We start from the raw sequence: 21,373 nt of genomic DNA on the forward strand, positions 1-21,373 counted from the left end.
GATGGGAAATTCCTCAAAGGGGAAGAGGCTGGAAGACAAAAAGCATGAGATGTTTACTAGCCTCCCCTTTAAATTATTTAAAAGACATTTTATTTTGTTTTGTGCTTAATCGCCCAATTGTGTCCGACTCTCTGTGACCCCATGGACTGTAGCCCACCAGGTTCCTCTGTTCATGGGGATTCTCCAGGTAAGAATACTAGAGTGGGTTGCCATGCCCTCTTCCAGGGGATCTTCCCAACCCAGGGATTGAACCCAGGTCTCCTGCATTACAGGTCGATTCTTTATTGTCTGAGCCAACAGGGAAGCCCAATTTGTTTTAGTAGTTATTAATCAAATCACTGATTTTACTTCAGTAATTTTGTCTTTTTTAATATAACACTAGTTTTATTTGTGTTTGTTGTTGAACATAACTTCACATTGACCTTAGATCATGTGGAAATATTTATATAGAGGTTTTGAAGAATTATGTGCATAAGATCTATGTTCAGATTTTTGGCAAAGTTTTTTTGAATTTATTTTTGCTCGAAGGATAATTGCTTTACAATATTGTGTTGGTTTCTTCCACACATCAACATGAATCAGCCATAGGTATATATATATGTCCCTCCCTTTTGAACCTCCTCCTACCTCCCACCCCTTCCCACCCCTCTAGGGTGTCACAGAGTGCTGGTTTGAGTTCCCTGAGTCAAATAGCAAATTCTCACTGGCTATCTATTTTTCATATGGCAGTTGAAAAATAAAATGTTTCCATTATATTTTAATAGTTGTTAATCAAACCACTGACTTTATTTCAGTAACTTTGTTTTTAAGGTATTTCTTTCAGTAGGTGCCTATGGTGAAAAGATTCCCATTTCAAAATTAGGAGCTATTCTGTGACAAGTAGTTGGCATTGTAAAGTAGATTTTCTTCCCCCAAAGCTGCTTCAAGGGAATCTGTGTCTATTTCTCCAGTCAAAGCATGAAATGAAAGGGGATGTTTTCCCAGCGAACAGCTTTTCAGAGAGAACAGTTGCTTGGGCAGTTTTCTGGAGCAGTGGGATTTAGATGTGGTGGAAAAGGCATAAAGCCCAGATACCTGATGCAACTTGTCAACACTTTTAATTCTACATCTGTTGTTGATCACACTGTAGGACTTGTTAATATGTTTATGATCATGTCGCCACGATGGGAAAAACCGAGGTAAAAGTGGTTGTGCCTAGTCAGGTGGGGCCCCGGGTCCTTCATGTGTATTTCATGACAAACAATCGCACCAGATCGCGGCTGGGTCATTTCATTCATGCAGCTCCTAGGGAGCCCTGTGCTGTTCTTCGTGCCCCAGGCATAAGCAAGCGGAAGAATTCAAGACACTGAAGCCAAGGAAGTGGCATAGTAATTAGCTCCCGCATTAACAGAGCATCGGTTTTATGAGAAATGCGAGTTAGGCGCTCAGGGTTGTCATCCCTCATCTGGTTAGTGAACGAGCTGAACAGCTGGCGTTTGACAGGCCGTGTGCCAGAGTTCAGGTACTTGCTGAGCCCCTCTAGTTGTTAAAATTGAGAAAATACTGGGGGTTTGTACTATCCTATCACTGTTAACGTTTCCTATCAACACTAAAGTCAACCTTTTGTAACAAGAAATCAGAATTTTTTCCTAGTCTATGACAAGTCTTCCCTTCCGTACTGCAACAGTCCCATTTGAATGGGTTATAAGTGGGATGTAGACTTATCATCCCGGGAAGCCCACAGGTGGACACGCCGCGTAGGAAGCCTGGTAGCATGCCTCACTGAAAATGCTCCATGCTTTAATAAAATAACCAAACAAGATCCATTCAGCGTAATCAAAGAAAATGAAGTTCAGAGTTGTGCAGCCAGACACACATAAGCTTTGTGTAATGGGACTCCCATAAACTTCAGAGAGACAGGCCCTCCGAGGGTCTGTGTCTGACCCACCTTTGTACACCTGGTGTCTCGCAGAGTGCCCGGCACACAGCAAGCAACACGTGGATGAATACGTGTGTTCTGTGTCTGTGCAGAAGATCGTTTTGGTTACCACAAGGGAAAGGGGAGGAATAAATCAGGAGTTTTGGATTAACAGATACATACTACTATATATAAAATGGAAATCCACCAGGACCTACTGTATACCACAGGAAACTATACTCGTTATCTTGTAATAGCCCATAAGGGAAAAGAATCTGAAAAGGAATGGGCCTTCCAGGTGTCGCTAGCAGTAAAGAACCCGGCTGCCAATGCAGGGGACACAAGAGACATGGGTTCAATCCCTTGGTGGGGAAGATCCCCTGGAGGAGGGCGTGGCAACCCCCTCCAGTATTCCTGCATGGAGAATCTGATGGATAGAGGAGCCTGTTGGGCTACAGTCCATGGGGTCATAAAGAGTGAGACACGATTGAAACAACTTAGCAAGCATGCATACACACACACACACACACACACACACACACACATAAAACTGAATCACTGGGCTGTACACCTGAAACTAACACAGCATTGTAAATCAACTACACTTCAATTTTAAAAATTAAAAAACATGAATATGTGTAACTATATCTCTCCATGTACACACCAACTCACATCTTACTGTTACAGCTTTACACAAACTTCAGCTTTCACGTGAAGAGCCATGGTCCTTGAACTCAGCATATATTGGGGACCATAGTCCAGTGCCTTTCATGTCTAGTCTGCATGAAATGTCCATCTTGAAGTGAAAACATGACATTTATTACATCTAAAATACTTTACCCACAGGAAGTGTGTCTGTATAGTGATTTCTGTATACTCTGATTTCCTTTTAATAATGGCTTATGTTCTCGTGAGAATAGTTTTTTATTGTCTTCATTAATGCTCTGGACAGGGTAGAGGGATTTAAGCAGATGGTACCCCAGGCTGGTCTTCTCAACATTAAAGATAGAATGAAGGACAGGATAAAGTTGTAACTAGGGAGGCAGGGAATCCCAAGTTGAAATACTCCTTTGTGTTTTTCGGTGGCTTTATTGGGCATGATCTTTACCCTAATGTTTACTGGCTGGAAGATCAAGTAGTAAGTAACTTTCTCAGAACAATATCTAGGTAGAAAATTAACGTCTCAAAGAGAAAAATAGCAAGGATGTATGTAGAAGTCTTGAGGATGGGTAGAAAATGAAATTAAAAGACATTTACTGCTTGGAAGCAAAGCTATGACAAATCTAGACAGTATGTTAAAAAGCAGAGATGTCACTTTATCGACAAAATCCATATAGTCAAAGTTACGGTTTTTCCAGTAGTCATGTACAGATGTGAGAGTTGGACCATAAAGAAGGCTGAGTTCTGGAGAATTGATGCTTTTGAATTGTGGTTCTGAAGAAGAATCTTGAGAGTCCCTTGGACTGCAAGGAGATCCAACCAGTCCATCCTAAAGGAAATGAGTCCTGAATATTCATTGGAAGGACTGATGCTGAAGCTGAAGCTCCAATACTTTGGCCACCTGATGGGAAGAGCTGACTCAATCGGAAAAGACCCTGATGCTGGGAAAGATTGAAGGCAAAAGGTGAAAGGAGTGACAGAGGATGAGATGCTTAGATAGCATGGGACTCAATGAACATGGATTCTAGCCAACTCTGGGAGATAGTGGAGGACAGAGGAGCCTGGTGTGCTGTGGTCCATGCAGTTGCAAAGAGTAGGACATGACTTAGCGATTGAACAACAACAACGAAGAAAATAGGCAATGAAGGGAAACAGGGAAAATGAAATGGATGGACATCCATTAAAACCATATGGATGGAAGTTATTATGGCCCAGTGAGGAAAACCAGAACCAAAACCAACAGAAAAACCTCATAGAATTTATGGTAAAATGTGACACAGTAGGATCATGCCATTTAGGGTTGTATGATAGAGAGGTTTTGGTTTCTCAATTGTAAGCTTGATGAGGTTGGGGCAGTGCCCATATTGGCTTACGGTATTACATCTAGGACCTACTGCAAATAAATAACTATTTGATGGATGAATAAGTGACATGTAGAGTCAGAAGCTGTAGTCTCAACTCCGCTTAGCCTTGATCATGAGTTATGAAGAGTATGGAGACAGGGAAGCTTCCAGAGTAGCTCAGTGTGGGGAGGAAACTTGTTACTCTTTGTATTCCTGTCCTTTGCAGGAATCCTTCAATTTGTCTATCACTTCATGGCAAATAGATGGGGAAACAATGGAAACAGTGACAGACTTTCTTTTCTTGGGCTCCAAAATCACTGCGATGGTTACTGCAGGCATGAAATTAAAAGACGCTTGCTCTTTGGAAGAAAAGCTATGGCAAACCTAGACAGCATATTAAAAAGCAGAGACATTACTTTGCCAACAAAGGTCCATCTAGTCAAAACTATGGCTTTCTCAATAGTCATGTATGGATGTGAGAGTTGGATCATAAAGAAATCTGAGCGCCGAAGAATTGATGCTTTTGAACTGTGGTGTTGCAAAAGACTCTTGAGAGTCCCTTGGACTGCAAGGAGATAAAACCAGTCAACCCTAAAGGAAATGAGTCCTGACTATTCATTGAAAGGACTGATGCTGAAGCTGAAGCTCCAATACTTTGGCCACCTGATGTGAAGAACTGACTCATTGGAAAAGATCCTGATGCTGGAAAGATTGAAGGTGGGAGGAGAAGGGGATGACAGAGGAAGAGATGGTTGGATGGCATCACTGACTCAATGGGCATGAGTTTGAATGAACTCTGGGAGATAGTGAAGGACAGGAAGGCCTGGCGTGCTACATTCCATGGAGTTGCAAAGAGTTGGACATGACTGAGCGACTGAACTGAACTGTTCTTTGCAGTGTTTTTCTTATTTGCATTCTTTTTTCCATGTCTTCAACCCTCTTACTCCTTTTTTTACATTAAAGGTATTTGCAAATGCTCACAAAAGTATTGGTCTAAGGAAAACAACTTTCAAGATCCATGCATTGAATAGATTTCTGATAGTATGAACATGCACTTGGAATAATTAATTTTTTTAGATGCTTATAACACTTTTACACTAGAGAATATTGCTTTGGTTTGAGAATTTTCACATTTTCTGTAAATAGAAAAAAATAATGATTCTCCTTTGTGGCAAGGACTTGAAAAAAAAATTATTCCCAAATAGGTCTCATTAAGACAACAAAATCAGCATATGTCCCAAGAGCTTCTCTGCACCATCTTGCAGGAATTCCATCTGTTTTTGACTTGGTGTAACACTGAAAGCAATCTTTTAAGTTAATGCCTAGCAACAAGGTGATTTAGCAGACATGTTAAAACAATATGTTTTTATAAAGCTTCACTTGTCAGATTGGAGTTTGACTAAGAAAAATGGTCAAGGAAGATCTGGCCATTAAAACTAATGTTTACCTTTACAATGACTCTCTGTAACAGGAAAGGAAAGAGCCATCATAAACAGATGATTTAAAATGGAGAACACGTTCCTAAATGCTCATTTCATGTGAAATGGCCCCACACTTAAATTTATTGTCAGTGAAATCATGAGATGGGGCTCACTTGTGCTCCTGGTACTGTGCTCGATTCAAAGAATAATGTCTTGAACTTCCTCTTCTTTTTTGACCTCTTTCCATAAAGCATAATGGTGACTAAGCACCGACAAAGTCTATCACCATTTTTCAAGCCGACGGAGCATTTAATATAAACAAAGCTTGCAATTCTCTGCCGGTCTATGGGTGAAACCTTGCCAGAGTGTTTTATATTGGCTCATGTTTGAAGGTAATCATTATTTTCTGCCTTCAAAATTATCTTAGTGAGTGCTATAAATTTAAGATATGCAAATATAGAGCAAACAGGTACTTATCTGCAAAGCAAAGTGGAGCCTGACAAGTGGAATAAGATTTATTACATAAATCATTTCTCAATTCACAAAAGGATTTAAGGCAGAGTGTTCACGTATCTGCCTTGAAAATGAAAGAAATAATGCCCACATTGCTTTTTTCCAAAAGATGTAAGGATCAAATGACTTGTGTCAAGTACTATACAAATGCCAGTTATTGTTATAATATCTGTAATTAAATAATACTAAATAAATAAAGCTAAATGTCTTAAAGTTTTTTTAATATGGACCATTTTTAGGTCTTTATTGAATTTATTACAATATTGCTTCTGTCTTATGTTTTGGTTTTTTGGCTGCGAAGTATGTGGGATCTTAGTTCCCCATCCAGGGATTGAACCTGTACTCCCTGCATTGGAAGATGAAGTCTTAACCGCCAGAGCACCCGAGAAGTCCCCAAAAGTCTCTTAACTGGGTTAGTTTACCTCATCAAGCCCAGAACCAAGTCCACCTGGTTTAGGTGTATCGAGGGAATTTTGGAGTGTTGGGATATCAGCATTTAGTTGAGGAATTAGATGAGGACTTCATTTAGTTGGATGAGCTTAGCTCAAAGTATCAGAAATCATCAGCTCAGACTGACTAAAAACAGCAGGCTACTTGTTATTTTACAAAACAAATGGTCCAGAGTCACTGCATGAGTGTCCAGGGTCTTCCTCACCATTCGTTTTCCTGCCCACCCTGAGAGCCTCACATGCCATCACATGCAATGGAAAAAAGGGGAGGATCTCCTGCTGCCTGTTTATAAGGAGTGAGGACTCTTTCCTCAAAGCCCCAGCCGACTTCCCAGCCTGTCTCCTGACAAGAAAGATGCTGTCACACACCCACTCAGTGTCAACGAGGAGAGGGCTCCGTGCCTGGATCCACAAGCCCAGCTCGTGGATGACCCACAAACCCGGATGTGGGTCAGGGCCCGTGAATGCCATGGGGAGCCTGTCGGAAAGGAAGGGGTGGAATGAACACCGCTAACTAACCAACTATGGTGTTGGAGAGTCAGAGTCCCTCTGCAAGGAGACCCAACCAGTCCATCCTAAAGGAAATGAGTCCTGAATATTCATTGGAAGGACTGATACTGAAGCTGAAACTCCAATACTTTGGCCACCTGATGTGAAGAGCTGACTCATTGGAAACAACTCTGATGCTGGGAAAGATTGCAGACGGGAGGAGAAGGGGATGACAGAGGATGAGATGGTTGGATGGCATCATGGACTCAATGGATGTGAGCTTGAGCAAGCTCCGGGAGTTGGTGATGGACCCGAAAGCCTGGCGGTCTTCCAGGGAAAGTGAAATGGGAGTTTCTTGTTTTTATTAACACAGTGTTGCTGGTGGCCGATTGCTGAGATATTAGTTAAGGATTTCTCAGGGTCTCTTGAATTTCCTTAGAGTCAAGTGACGACTTCTCCAACTGCTCCCAGCATCTGCGCTATGTTCAAGGCAGTAGAAGAGCGGGTGCTGGTCAGGTTTGCTTCTGTTTATAAGAATAAAGAACAAATGCTTTTTGAAACTCCCCAGCAGATGAGCCATTATATCTTATTGGCCAGAACGTCTCCTAGTTTTAAGGAAAGTGGGGAAATTGGTATTTATCCTGTAACAGCAAAGGTATAAGGAGAAACAGCAGCTGCCTCCCCAAATCTGCCTCTTTGGTGTAAGGATGATCGTGAGCTGGTTGTTTTTGAGAAATGGCAGACACAGATGAAACTCTGAGAACTGAGCAGAAGGTAGCCTTTTTTCTACTTATGAGGGAAGTTTCCATCGTAAGTGCGCTTTTCTCTATCAGGAACTGGAGGGTGACTAGAACTCTAGAACTCTTATCCTTGGAGAAGGCACTGACTTAAATTTGCATAATGACCACATTCTTGCTTACTATTCTCTTCTGGGCCACACCTCCCCTACCAGGACTTCCTCTCAAACAGCATCCTTCTTTTATACTTAGCTGGAGATGGTATTTAAGGGGAAGGCTTGGGCCATTTGGGAGAGTTCCTCCTCATCCTTCCTGGGTCTCTCCCACATGTATAAGAGGTATACAATGACATGCACACCTATATATATATTGGAAAAGACCCTGATGCTGGAGAAGATTGAAGGCAGAAGGAGAAGATTGAAGGCAAAAAGAGAAGAGGGTGGCAGAGGATGAGATGGTTGGATGGTATCAGCGACTCAACGGACATGAGTTTGAACTCCAGGAGATAGTGAAGGACAGGGAAGCCTGGCATGCTGCAGTCCATGGGGTCGCAGAGTCAGACATGACTTAGCCACTGAACAACAACAACAATATGTGTTATTAAGCTTCTGTTTATCTCCTACTAATCCATTTTCTATTGGGGGGGAGGGCCTCAGTCAAGAACATAGAAGGGTAGAGAGGAAATTATTTTTCCTCCCCTGCAGTGACAAAGTAGGAGGAGTTGAAATGTCTTGCTAGAAGAGGCTGAAACTAGATTCTGCCTTATGGTTAAAACTGAGGTTCTTGGGACCACCCTGGCAGTCCAGTGGCTAAGACTTTGCCTTCCAATGCAAGGGGTGTAGGTTTGATCCCTGGTCAGGAATCTAAGATCCCACATACCTCAGGGCCAAAAACCCAAAACATAAAACAGATGCAATATTATAACACTCAATACAAGACTTTAAAAATGGCCTACATCAAAAAATCTTAAAAAAAAAAAAAATCCTGAGATTCTTGTTATGGAATTAGCATCCTGAGTCCTATATATCAAGGCTAGAACCAGCCCCAAATTTTCAGTTTCATGTAAGTATTGACCACAGAAATCCCTTGTAAATGTTAGAGTTTTGTCTTCATCACTTGAGATGCCCACCAGAAGACCATCTCTCTATGTGGCAAATAACAAAAAATAATCACATCAAAGGGCTTCTGCTTGTCAGGAGAGTTCTTCAATGTGAAGAACTGGTAATGAGCTGGAATTTTACCCTATATGCAGGGGATCAATTAGCCTGCCATTCACATGAAAATTCTGGGTCAGAGACCAAGGAATTTCTTACAGCAGCAACCACATTCCTGCTCCAGTGCCCTGAACCTCAGTTCCCACTGAGTGAAGAAAGTCAGATGACGCCTACACACTCCGTGGTTTGGAATAGGACTTTATGGAACCAGAATCTTCTATACTGCAGACTGAATCTGCCTGCCCTTTGCCCCCGTGGGAAGCATTATCTCTGCCTTCCAAAGAGGCTTGTTGGGAAGCATCCTTGAAATGTCAGTCTGAAACAAAAGCTCACAAGACATGTGGAAATATAAGAAACTCAAGGGAAGTTGTCAACAGGCTCGAGTCCATCATATATACCCCTGTCTGTTCATGCTACTCTAATTGGCCTGTACTACTGCTATTATAAGAATGAGCAGAATTGCGTGCAGAAGGCATATCAGTTTTGGAAGCTCACTAACTCTTTTTTAAAAATCTTTATTTTATATTGGACTACAGTTGCTTTTCCAATACAAAATAAAGATTTTAAAAAACCAAAACTATAGTTGATTTGGGCTTCCCAGGTGGCACCAGCGGTAAAGAACCAGTCTGCCAGTGCAGGAGACCTAAGGGATGTGGGTTTGATTCCTGGGTGGAGAAGATCCCCTGGAGGAGGGTGAGGCAACCCGCTCCAGTACTCTTGTCTGGAGAATCCCATGGACAGAGGAGCCTGGCAGGTTGTGCTGCATAGGGTCGCACAGAGTGGGACACGACTGAAGTGACTTGGCACACATAGTTGGTTTACAATGTTGTGTTAGTTTCAAATATACAGAAGGTGATTCAGTTGTGTGTGTGTGTGTGTGTGTGTGTGTGTGTGTGTGTGTTAGTCGCTCAGTCATGTCCGAGTGATCCCATGGACTGTAGCCTGCCAGGCTCCTCTGTCCATGGATTCTCCAGGCAAGAAAAGTGGGTAGCCATTCCCTTCTCCAGGGGACCTTCCCGACCCAGGGATCAAACCCAGGTCTCCTGCATTGAAGGTGGATTCTTCACCCTCTGAGCCACCAGGGAAGCCCCAATTCAATTCTACATATACATACGTCTATTCTTTTACAAATTCTTTTCCCATTTAGGTGGAGTATTAAGCAAGAATCTTGTGCTATGGAGTAGGTCCTTGTTGGTTATCCATTTTAAATATAGGTGTGTCTATATCAATCCCAAACTCCTGAGTTATCCCTGCCGCCCCCCCCCCCCTTCATCTTTCCCCTTTGGTAACCGTAAGTTTGTTTTCTAACTCAGTGGGAAGCTTGCTAACTCTTGTTTTAATGCATCCCAGGATGTCCATGTGCTTCCGTGCCCACCCCCTTCTTATCTCCCTGTCCTTCCAAGCACCCTGCTCCACAGCTCTCATCATGTCCACAGGCACTTTCACGAGCACCGGGGAAAGCTTTCCTTTCAAACTTGTATACTGAATAGGTTATTTGACAGAAAGACAAAAAGTTCTCACCTGGGTGAAGAGCATAAAAGTGACACTGTAGGTAATGAGTAAGATGCAGATGAAATCGTCTGGTCACTGAGAGGTGAGAAACCACCAATTCTGTAAAAAGACAGTGAATGGTTTGGGGCAGGCGATGTAGGCTTGACTCAGATGGGTTGCAGATGAACCTGATTATAAAAGCTTCCCAGTTGGTCGCCTTCAGGTGAAAAGTATGGCTGCCCACCAGCTAATAGTGATACTGGGGGCCTTCACTGGTGGCCCAGTGCTTAATAATCCACTTTGCAACGCAGGGGACATAGTTCAATCCCTAGTCAGGGATCTAAGATTCCACACAAAACAACGGGCCCGCCTGCCACAACTAGAGAGCCCGTTGGCTGCAAGGGAAGATCCTGCATGTTGCAACTAAGACCTGATGCAGCTAAATAAATAAATAGGAAAAAAAAAAAAACTTCCAAAAATAATGATATTGGATTTCTGTTGAAAGCATCATATGTTACCAGCTGGATAGGATTTTTTTTCCCTAAAGGCTGGAAATAAGTTTCAAAGAGTTAAATGGACTTGGTTTCATTACAAGTACAGGCCGAATACTTTGTTAGTGATAACAGCTGTGGTGAGAGGAAGCGATCCATTTACCCTTACGATGCCAACACAAGGAAGATCCTATGGGTTATGCTGTAGAGAGGACATTTGAAGATTTTTCTGAAGCATGTACGAAAAGCTGGCTAAAGGGCTTCCTCTAGAAATTTCAACAGTGCCAGAAGTTTAGGGTACTAGGGGAGCCAGGTGAACTGAGCTGAGGGCGGGCTCGGTGACATTGTTCAGGACTGAGGATTTCGTGGGAGCTCACCAACCAGTCTATCACGGTTCACGGTCAACTGCAAGGCCTTAACCAAAAACTGGATCTGAATCCTGGTGTCCAAGCCCCTGGGATTTATCAGGAATCGTGCATGGGAGAAGAGCGGTGCCTCTTCCAGGATTTTATGGGTGGCTTCCCGCTGTGATCCCGGATGTCTGGGGCCTCACAGGTAGATTTTCCACACAAACTGGTCCAGGGTCTTGCTCTGAACGGCCATCTAGGAGAGGGCTTCCCTAAGGCTGCTGACTGATCTGACCTTGAGTATTGCTCTTTACAGCGGAGTCTCTTTCCTTCCCGCCCTCTCTGCCCTGCACACCTCTCTTTCCACCCCACACCTCTGCCTCTGCTGGCTTTCCCTTGCTTGGACGGCCTAGCAGCCTTCTTTCCATCAGCAGAAGCCTACTTTTATTTTTTTTTTAACCAACCTCAGACTCCCATTCCTACCTCCAGGACATTCCTTACTGCGTCTTCCTCAGCATCGTGGTTACAATTTACTGTGTTATCAGCTCACGTTTTCCTGTTGCTGCCGTTGGCACTTCTACCTGTTCTCTCTCTCCCCCACGACAAAGCCTCCGGGGCTATTATCATGCTATGAACTCAACATTTAAAAATCTTTTCCTTGCAAAGTGGATGCCTTTTAAGTCCACCAAGAGCCAGGAAGTGAGCCCCATAGCAAAAAAAAAAAAAAAAAAAAAGCCAGTCACCCCTCTGAGATCAACAGAGCATCTGAGCACAGCATCACCTTTGTGTGAGTCCTGCCCCCTGCTGTCTGCCAACAGCAGGGAGGTTGGGTGGAGATCGGAGAAGAAAGGAAACTTAAAAGGCAGTTTCTTTGAAATATTCTTAGGGGGCATTCCATTTTTTTTCTCATTTTTTTTTTTTAATCATTGAGCTTTTGGTGCTGGGTCAATGCCACCTATTTCAGGGTGGTGCTGTCCACAAGGGCAATGGACTTCCATGGCTTTTTGTTCTGGAACAATGTTCATATCTGCTCAGAAATGGAACTCTCTCACCTGCACTGCCTAGAAGGCGAAGGGAGAGAGATGTCTGTGAGCCACCCTGGGTGTAAAGAGAGGAGGAGAGAGCAAAATGTATTTGTTCCTCAGAGCGAGAGACCAAGGGAGAAGGTGTGCGTCAAGGTGTCATTCTCCAACTGGAGGTTCAGAAGAATCGTATATGGAGCATCAGTGCAAAAGCGTATTGCCTGCCATGTGTGTGTGCTGAGATGCTTCGTTGTGTCTGACTCTTTGTGACACTAAGAACCATAGCCCGTCAGGCCCCTCCGTCCATGGGCTTCTCCAGGCAAGAACACTGGAGTGGGTGGCCATGCCCTCCTCTAGGGGATCTTCCCAACCCAGGGATCAAACCAGGGTCTCTTACATCTCCTGCATTGGCAGGCAGGCTCTTTATCTCTAGTGTCACCTGGGCAGCCCCATTGCCTGCCATACTGGTCAACAAAAACCACGGCAGCCATCAAGCCATCATATTACAGTTGCCCCTATGGAGAGCCCTGAGGGAACTCAGAATGGGACCGGATGTCAGTCATCAAGGCAGCAGCCACTTCGGCCACACCCCCCAACCCTCCAAGTGCACCCTCAGAAGACTCGGGATGAGAAAGCGTGTGGCACTGGCCCCAGAGGGCTGAGGTGCACATCAAAGGCATGGCTTCACTGAGCCCAGACTCTCGCATCTTCCCGTTTATAGAAAAGCACTAAATTCTTTAATTTGAGATGTGTGGCTTTCCTTAATTAATAGCAATCCTTTGCAGTTCCAACCACCTGGCTTTCATCGCAAAAACTCCTACGTAGGCTGGCTCTCCTCTCTGCCTCACTGCAGCATCCTCTCAGAGCTATCTGAGATGCTGCGTCTCGGGCTTAAGTCCTCAGTTTTGTCTGCCAGATAAAACATAATCCTCAACTTTTAGGTTGTGCGTTTTCTTTCAGTTGACAGGAGCTTATGAAAAAAATTCCAGAGCCTCAACCAAGACCCGTCATGTAAGTGTATGTCGGGAGGGGTCAAGGTCAGGATGGGGGAGGGGGTGAGAAGGAGAGCAGGAGTCCACACTTTTAAGAAAACTCCGGAGCTTTCTGGTGCTCTGTGATGACCTAGAGGGCTGGGATGGGGAAGGAGCTGGGAGGGAGGGGATTTGCATTTACATGAGGCTGATTCACTTTGTTGTATAGCAGAAACGAACACAACATGGCAAAGCAACTAGACTCCAAAAAAAGAAGTGACCAAATGCCAACTCTGCATAATTAGTAGAAAGAAAAAGAAAAATCAGGAGATTTTTATCCAGAGTCTGAAGACCACATTTTAAGAAGGAGCATGACTTCTGGAGGCAGGTAAAGCTAGTTTAGTCACCTTCTAGCAGCACAGACATCACATGGAGCCTCAGTTTTCTGTCAAAGGAAAATAATATCAGCTCAGCTCACGCAGATGTTAGGAAGTTTAAAGCATGCCTCCTGCATGGTCGGGGCGCCTTTGGAAATATTACGGTTGTGACATTTTAGAAAAGGTAACACATGGACCTATCTGAAATAATCCTCCCTTTGAAGTGAGGAGACCTGGCAGAATCTCGTTTCACATGGACATGTGTGTACAGAAAACTTCCAAACGTCTGGTCTTTCCTTTTTGTGTTTGTAGGGAGGCAAAAGCATTCCGCATGACAAATCCAACCGGGGGTGGGGGGCGGTGGGGGGAGATAATCTGCTTATTGTAAGCATCTCTGTCCGCTGTTTTTTCTTCTTCTTACTTTTCATGGAAATAATAGAGATGAGAATTAGTTTCAAACTCAAACAGTTAAAACGCCCAACGTCATACTGGTTCTGAACAGGGGTTTCTTTAATAATGTAGAATTAAGGGGCTATTCTGGAAGACCATAGAAGTCCTCTAAGAAAGCTAAATCCCAAAAGTGAAAAAAGCTATCACAAACCATCCTGCTTCTTTAGGAGCCAATTGTTACCTGACTTTATATGAGCTTTTAGATCTACAATAATGCCGCGTGATGGGACGCTCCTATGTGAAACCCAGCACTTGGAAAACTGGTCATTCGAAAAAAATTGAGATTCTTTAGAAAAATAAGACAAGTTTAACATCAAATTCTCAGTTGTCCTAGTACATTTAATATGACAATTTCCCAAAACTCAGTTTGTAACATATTCCCATGGACTTTGCTTTTATAAAACAGCATAACTGATTTAGCTTTACGGTTTAGACAGTCCCTTGAATAACAAAAGTGTTAGTTGCTCAGTTGTGTCTGAATCTTTGTGACCACAGGGACTGTAACCCGTCAGTCAGCTTTGTCCATAGGATTCTCCAGGCAAGAATACTGGAGTGGGTGGCCATTCCCTTCTCCAGGGGAGCTTCCTGACCCAGGGATCAAACCTAGGTCTTCTGTATTGCATGCAGATTCTTTTACCATCTGAGCCACCAGGGAAATCTCTTGAATGACAAAACTCATTTTAATTCTATGTCAGATAAAGTGATATTTTCTTTTATTTTCTATCTCTTGCTGTATCCTTGCAGTTTCAAATACTTGTCATTTTTCTTTATTTCGTCTTGAGCTTCCGTATTGGTTGTCTTAGGCTGAGGGACAGTAATCTTCATAGGAAGCCACTAAATTCCTTGGGTCATTTTGTTTAGCTTCCTGGACTTTTTAAAAATAAAGTGATAGAATGTCATACCTTCATTTTGTTTTCTAGTGCATTTTGACAAAATCTTTTCCTGACAGATTATTTCTTAAACGCTAAAAAGCACCAATTACATTTATTTCAGAAGTTAGACTATAAATAGCAAAGATGAATGAATGGCATTCGATTGTATATTTTCAGAACTTGCTTTCTTAGAAAAACATTCAGCCTGCAAAACTGAATTTGAATGTAAATGCATATGCTCAGAATATTCGCATTGAGAAAGATCCTCAAAGGTCATCCGAGCCCTATTTTTATAGGAAAAATAGTTTTTAAATGCCAGTGTATCATTTTGGCTATTATTTATTTTTTTAAGCCTCACTGTTTACAGACATCTTAGTCAGCCTCGCTATTAACAGTAATTCCCTACCAAGAGAGTTAAGCAGTTTTTGGATATCCCCAAACTGTCACTTCCTTTGCATTGTTTCATGTTATGAATTGTCAGAGATACGTTTTCTCTGTTTACTAACTGTATCTGATATTTAGATATTCTGACAGCAGATGTCATTTACCTTCACCAGTGTTTACACAGCTATTTAAGTAAGTAAAATATAATTTAAGTAACAAATATCAAGATAGCTTAGTGATGAGAGGTAAAGCATAATTTAAAATGTTTTAAAAATAGCCTTTTTCTTATTTTAAAAGTAATATGTGTTCATTTTGGGAAGTTAGCATAAGGCACAGAGAAGAAAATAAATTTACAAGAATAATTCCACTATCCTAAAAAAACTCATACTTTATTAGCTTGATGTATATATATATATACACACACACATACATACAAGTACATACAAGTATATATAATTTACCTACACATATATATGAACATATAGAAATATATCTATCCAATATTTTTGTATATTTGTGCATGCACTAAATATACTTTTGACTTTAAAAGGTTGATACATGTGCATCTTGAATTATTGATAAACATTAAAAAAAAATTTACAGTGGAATATGGTTTTAGATACTAGTACCTAAATTTAAATAATGAAGGTCAGTCCTGAATTTTCCCCATTATAATATGGAATTAAATTCTTGACTAAGGGTCAGATGTCTATTTTATTGTATAAATAATTCCAAGTATTGTGTTAAAACCAACTAGAAAAAAGACTGCATCCATACACTGGTCATCATAGAATTTTCTGCTGCATCTCTGTTTAATGTAAGAAGAGATATTGTAGGTTGATTTTGCTTAATAAAGCATTATTATCACTAGATAAAGTTCTTATTCATGTAATTTATTAATAGCCACAAATGGGCAGGTAAAATGAAGTGAACACCTACATTAGAAATACAGCATTCAAGAAAGATCCTTTAGATCTTAGAAAGATTTCATGGGTGTTGGAGATTTAGGGTCATTTGTTCTTTTTAATAAAAATCATTGAGTAAGTTGATTTTACTCACTTTCTTCTCATTACCATTTTTTTTTTAATTAAAAATAAAGTCCCTTGAAACATTTGATACCAGATTTTTCCCCCCACATTACCTGGACAATCACATTCTTTTTCTGTGCTAAGGTATTAGAATAACATTAAGAGTGAAAACTGCCTATAACTTCTTTGCTCCACCTCTTAAGTCTTCACTTTACTGAAAATTTCTGTCCTCTTTAGGGAAGGATCTCATTGCTTCTATAAACCTGTATCTCAACAGTCAGACACCCCTACAGTTCACGTTTGTCTTCTTCTCAGCCTGAGGAAACCCTGATGTTTTCTGATGGATTCCCAGGTCAGATTCCAGCTGGTTTTTTCATCCTCTCCCTGTTTCCCCAGCTCTCTTCTGTACTTCTTTGCTGAAAAACAATTCAGGAATAGGTTGATTGTGGAGGTACCTGAAGAGGCTTCTAGAGCTCCAGGGCAAGGCTGGACTGAGAACAGCTGTATCACGCCCTCATCTCCACCTTTCCAGCCTACTCCCGTCGTTAAATACCCAGATGCTGGCTATGGTGGAGGCTGGTGCTTGGTGAATAATGACGCTCAAATGCAGGGGAGGAGGGGCTTAGAGACTGAGGGATGACAAAACCTTATATTCCATTTCCTTTTGCTCCAGAGTTTCTTTTCTTGAGAGAAAATACAGGATCCTTTTGACAAGGAAGCTGTGAACTATCTCTGAAAGCAAAGTGCATATAAGACAAAATGTTCAGCTGTGATAGGGGCTCAGAGTGAGCTGTTCAGAAGAGAGTCCTAAGGATGAACACTGAAATAATGTTATAAATGCATTTAGGAAGTGTGCCATTGGTGACTGCAGGCATGAAATTAAAAGACGCTTGCTCCTTGGAAGAAAAGCTATGACAAACCTAGACAGCATATTGAAAAGCAGAGACATCACTTTGCCAACAAAGGTCTATATAGTTCAAGATATGGTTTTTCCAGTAGTTATGTATGGATGTGAGAGTTGGACCATAAAGAAGTCTGAGTGCCCAAGAATCGATGCTTTTGAACTATGGTGTTGGAGAAGACTCTTACAAGTTCCTCGGACTGCAAGGAGATCAAACCAGTCCATCCTAAAGGAAATCAACCCTGAATATTTACTGAAAGGACTGACACTGAAGCAGAAGCTCCAATACTTTGACCACCCAATGCGAAGAGCTGACTCATTGGAAAAGACCCTGATGCTGGGAAAGATTGAAGGCGGGAGGAGAAGGGGATGACAGAGGATGAGATGGCTGGATGGCATCACCCACTCCATGGACATGAGTTTGAGCAAGCTCCCGAAGTTGGTGATGGACAGAGAAGCATGGCGTGCTGCAATCCATGGGGTCACAAGAGTCGGATACGACTGAGTGACTGAACTCAACTGACTGAACAACAACAGGAAGTGGAGGATCTGGAGGACATCTGAAGAGAGTCTAGCTGACTGTTCACATAGAATGGATTTGGGGTCGCATCTTTGTAAACAGAACAGTCACTGTAGCTGCAAGCTGAATCATCGTCCTAAGTGTGGAGGAGGATTGAACTCATTTAATCACCGGTCTGTCGGAACTGAACCAGTTTTCCCAGTTCACGTCGGTAGAAGCTTTGTTTGGTGGTGTTGGGATTAGAGCTGTGTCTCCTGTTTCTTTGTATGTTGCCTTCGTCAACGTTATTTTTTATTCATCTAGGAAGGAATGTGCTGCTTATAACTTTTCTCCCTGTTTTCCCTTATTGCGTTTGTCCAGATTCTCAAAGCATTAACCCGCTGCTGATCCAGTGTAGTCCGAAGTGATCTCTTTCATTGTCTACATAACACAGTGGTTATACTTGGTGATTTTCACGTAAGACAGACTCAGACCATCAAGCTGTCTGTCCCTCTTCGTAGTTATGTGGCCCCGAGGGAGTTAGCTTCCCTCTCTGTGCTCACTTCTCACATCTGTAACACGTGGGTAGCAAGACCACCTCACTTACAGGGTTGCCTCACATGTGTTACACGTGATAACACATGCGCTCAGTACATTGCATGGCCTTACCATGTGATTCATCATTAGTGTCTCTGCAGTTTTGTTTCGTGCCACATGGCCACGTGAACTATTTCTTAAGTAGAAATTAAAAACAAGAGTAATAATTAAAAAACCCCACGCTTCACGTTTTATGCTGCTTCTGCTCAGTCACCTAGTTGGGTCTCACTCTTTGTGACCCCACGGACTGTAGCCCTCGAGGCTCCTCTCTGTCCCCAGGATTTCCCAGGTGAGAATACTGGAGGGGGTTGCCATTTCCTCTTCCAGCGGATCTTTCTGATCTGAGGATTGAATCTGAGTCTCCTTCATTGGCAGGCAGATTTTTTACCACTGTGTCACCTGGTGAAAAACCCAAACGAATTTTCTGGCCAACCCTTTAAAACCTGCTGTGACATCTTAAATTGCTGGTAAGAGTCTGTCCCGCTTGTGAGTTGAAGGGGTGTCAGTGCAGAGCAGGCAACGTGGATCCATAACCTCACGGAAGGACTCCCCTGGTGGTCCAGTGGTTAAGACTTTGCCTTCCGATGCAGCGGGTGTGGGTTCCATCCCTGGGTGGGGACCTGAGATCCCACATACCTTAGGGCCAAAAAACCAAAACAGGAGACAGAAGCAATAGTGTAACAAATTCCATAAAGACTTTAGAAGTGCTCCACCTGAAAAAAATCTGAAAACAAAACAAACAGATGAAAACCTCACGAAGAGTCTGTAAGCCTTCAGCAAATCCCAGACAGGCAAGCTAGGTGAGGTGTAGGTATCTCACAGAACCAGACTCAAAACATAAATCCCCGCATAGCTGCAGAGATTTCCACAAAGTGGCATTCCATGCAGCCAGCAGCGGATATGATGTAAAGAGCCATCAGACGTTAGGAGGCCCCTCCCCTGCAGGACATAAACAAAGTGAGTTGGGAAACAAAACAGAAAGCCTACCTGATAATCCTTAGCCACACACTGCGTCATGAAGGGCATCTTAGTTCAAGTGCAGGAAGGGTTGCCAAAAATGCTGAAGGCAGGCTGGCTGAGCCAAATTAGAGCAGAGTAGAAAATTTGTCATACCTTTGTAATTCACACGGCAGCCCATGCAGCCCGACCACAAGCCAGCCAGATGTTGGCCATCTGACTCTTTATGGCTGTGGTCTGTTTTTCCTTTAAAGCCCCCTTTCCTCTCTGTGTTCCCAGACACTTGGCATTTCTCTTGAAGTGCAACCCAAGTTGAATAATGAAGAATTAGCCCTCTTCTCCATTTTCAGGACAACATCTCTTTAAGAGAAATGGCTTGAAAGCTACAACATCCTTGATTGAATGTACATCACAGCGAGGAAATTCAGTCAAGTGATTGATAGTCTTGGAGTCAAACAGGCCTGGAGCAGAACCCTGGATCTGTCACTTCTGGGCAGTGTGAGCTCAGGCTCAAGATTTAATCTGTCTATGCCGTAGTTTCTTCCGCAGTAAAATGGAGATAATACTAGTAATAATAGTAATGCCTATCACACAGGATTAAATTACATATTGCAAACATTAGCTGTTATACTTGGTGCACTGTAAGCCTTCAATAAATATTAGTTGCTGTTGTTGTTCAGTCACTAAGTCATGACTGACTCTTTGCCACCCTGTGGACGGAAGCACATACACCAAGCTACCCGTTCCTCACCATCTCCTGGAGTTTGTTTAAATTCATGTCCACTGAGTCTGTGATACCATCCAACCATCTCATCCTCTGTTGTCCCCTTTCCCTCCTGCCTTCAATCTTTCCCACCATCAGGGTCTTTTCCAATGAGTCAGCTCTTTGTATCAGGTGGCCAAAGTATTGAAGCTTCATCTTCAGCATCAGTCCTTCCAATGAATATTCAAGGTGATTTCCCTCAGGATTGACTGGTTTGATCTCCTTGCTGCCCAAGGGACTCCCAGGAGTCTTCTCCAGCACCAGAATTCAAAAGCATCAATTCTTTGGCCCTCAGCCTTCTTTATGGTCCAACTTTCACATCTGTACATGACTACTGGAAAAACCACAGCTTTGACTATGTGGACCTTTGTCAGAAAAGTGATGTCTCTGTCTTTTAATATGCTGTCTAACTTTGTCACAGCTTTCCCTCCAAGGAGCAAGTGTCTTTTAATTTCATGTCTGCAGTCACTGTCCACAGTGATTTTGGAGCCCAAGAAAAGAAAATCTGTCACTGTTTCCATTTTTCCTCTTCTGTTTGCCATGAAGGGACTGGATGCCATGAACCTCATGACCCAGGAATAATCTCTTCCATTCTCCATGAAGACAATGATCACTTGGAAAATGGAAGGAAGACCCCACACTCTTCCTGTTGGTGAGAGAGCTAAAGTGAAGGCCAAAAGCTGGGCTGACAGAGTCATGGGTCAGAGTTAGTTTATGCAGAATGGGTCATTTTATAATTTTGAATTTATTCTCATGTGTTAAAAAGTGATGAATGTAAATCAGAAAACTCAGCTGCTGTTTAGAGCAGGCTTTCCCCTCACCACAGAAAGTGGCGCTCTCCTTAAGCATGATGCACCAGTGTAATCAGTCTTGAGAGAGCTTGGGAGCAAGCTGGAGGTGTTTTCAGGGCAGGAAGGGAGTCTCCCACTTCGGTGATGTTGAGTGTTGACACGTCTCCATGGGTAGCCTAAGGTCTGATGGCGCAGAGAATGATCCTACCTAGGGACACATGGGGCAAGCAGCTGCTGTGATTGTTTCAGGGAGCAGAAAAACAGTGCATGTATAATGTGCTGTGCTGAGAAACATTTGCAGCTAATCACAAAAAATATAACATTCTTCCATACATTTTAAAATCTGTGGGCAGGGAAAAATGAATGCTAATCATCAGCATTACGTAAGGGCTCTTCTAGAAAATTCTGACTTCCTAACGCTGTCCCTGGAGGTGGGGCTCGAGAGAAGCCCAGCACGACTTAGTCAGGGAACACCCCAGGCTGCCTCGTGCTGTCTGCTTCATAGGCTCTCTGTCTTTATCTGAACTTCCTTGGGGCGTCTTCTAAAAATACATTTGCGTTTATTTATTTAGCTGTGTCGAGTCTTAGTTGTGCACACGGGATCTTCAATCTTTTTGCAGCAGGTGGGATCTGTAGTTGCGGCATGCAAACTTAGTTGCTGTGTGTGGGATCTAGCTCCCTGATCAGGGATTGAACCCAAACCTCCTGC

General features: G+C 42.7%; 1 long non-coding RNA gene across 1 annotated transcript in view; it reads left to right on the forward strand.

The window, feature by feature from the left end:
* Window positions 1-13,039: 13,039 nt before the first annotated feature.
* The window catches only part of LOC129653444 (uncharacterized), a 35,099-nt gene continuing 26,765 nt past the window's right edge, over window positions 13,040-21,373 (forward strand). Inside the window, exons 1-2 of the long non-coding RNA XR_008715132.1 lie at window positions 13,040-13,085; window positions 13,275-13,433. This is a non-coding gene — a long non-coding RNA (uncharacterized LOC129653444). The remainder of the gene's footprint in view (window positions 13,086-13,274; window positions 13,434-21,373) is intronic.

The sequence above is a fragment of the Bubalus kerabau genome, chromosome 5 (genome assembly GCF_029407905.1).
Source record: "Bubalus kerabau isolate K-KA32 ecotype Philippines breed swamp buffalo chromosome 5, PCC_UOA_SB_1v2, whole genome shotgun sequence".
NCBI classification, from domain to species: Eukaryota; Metazoa; Chordata; class Mammalia; order Artiodactyla; family Bovidae; genus Bubalus; species Bubalus kerabau.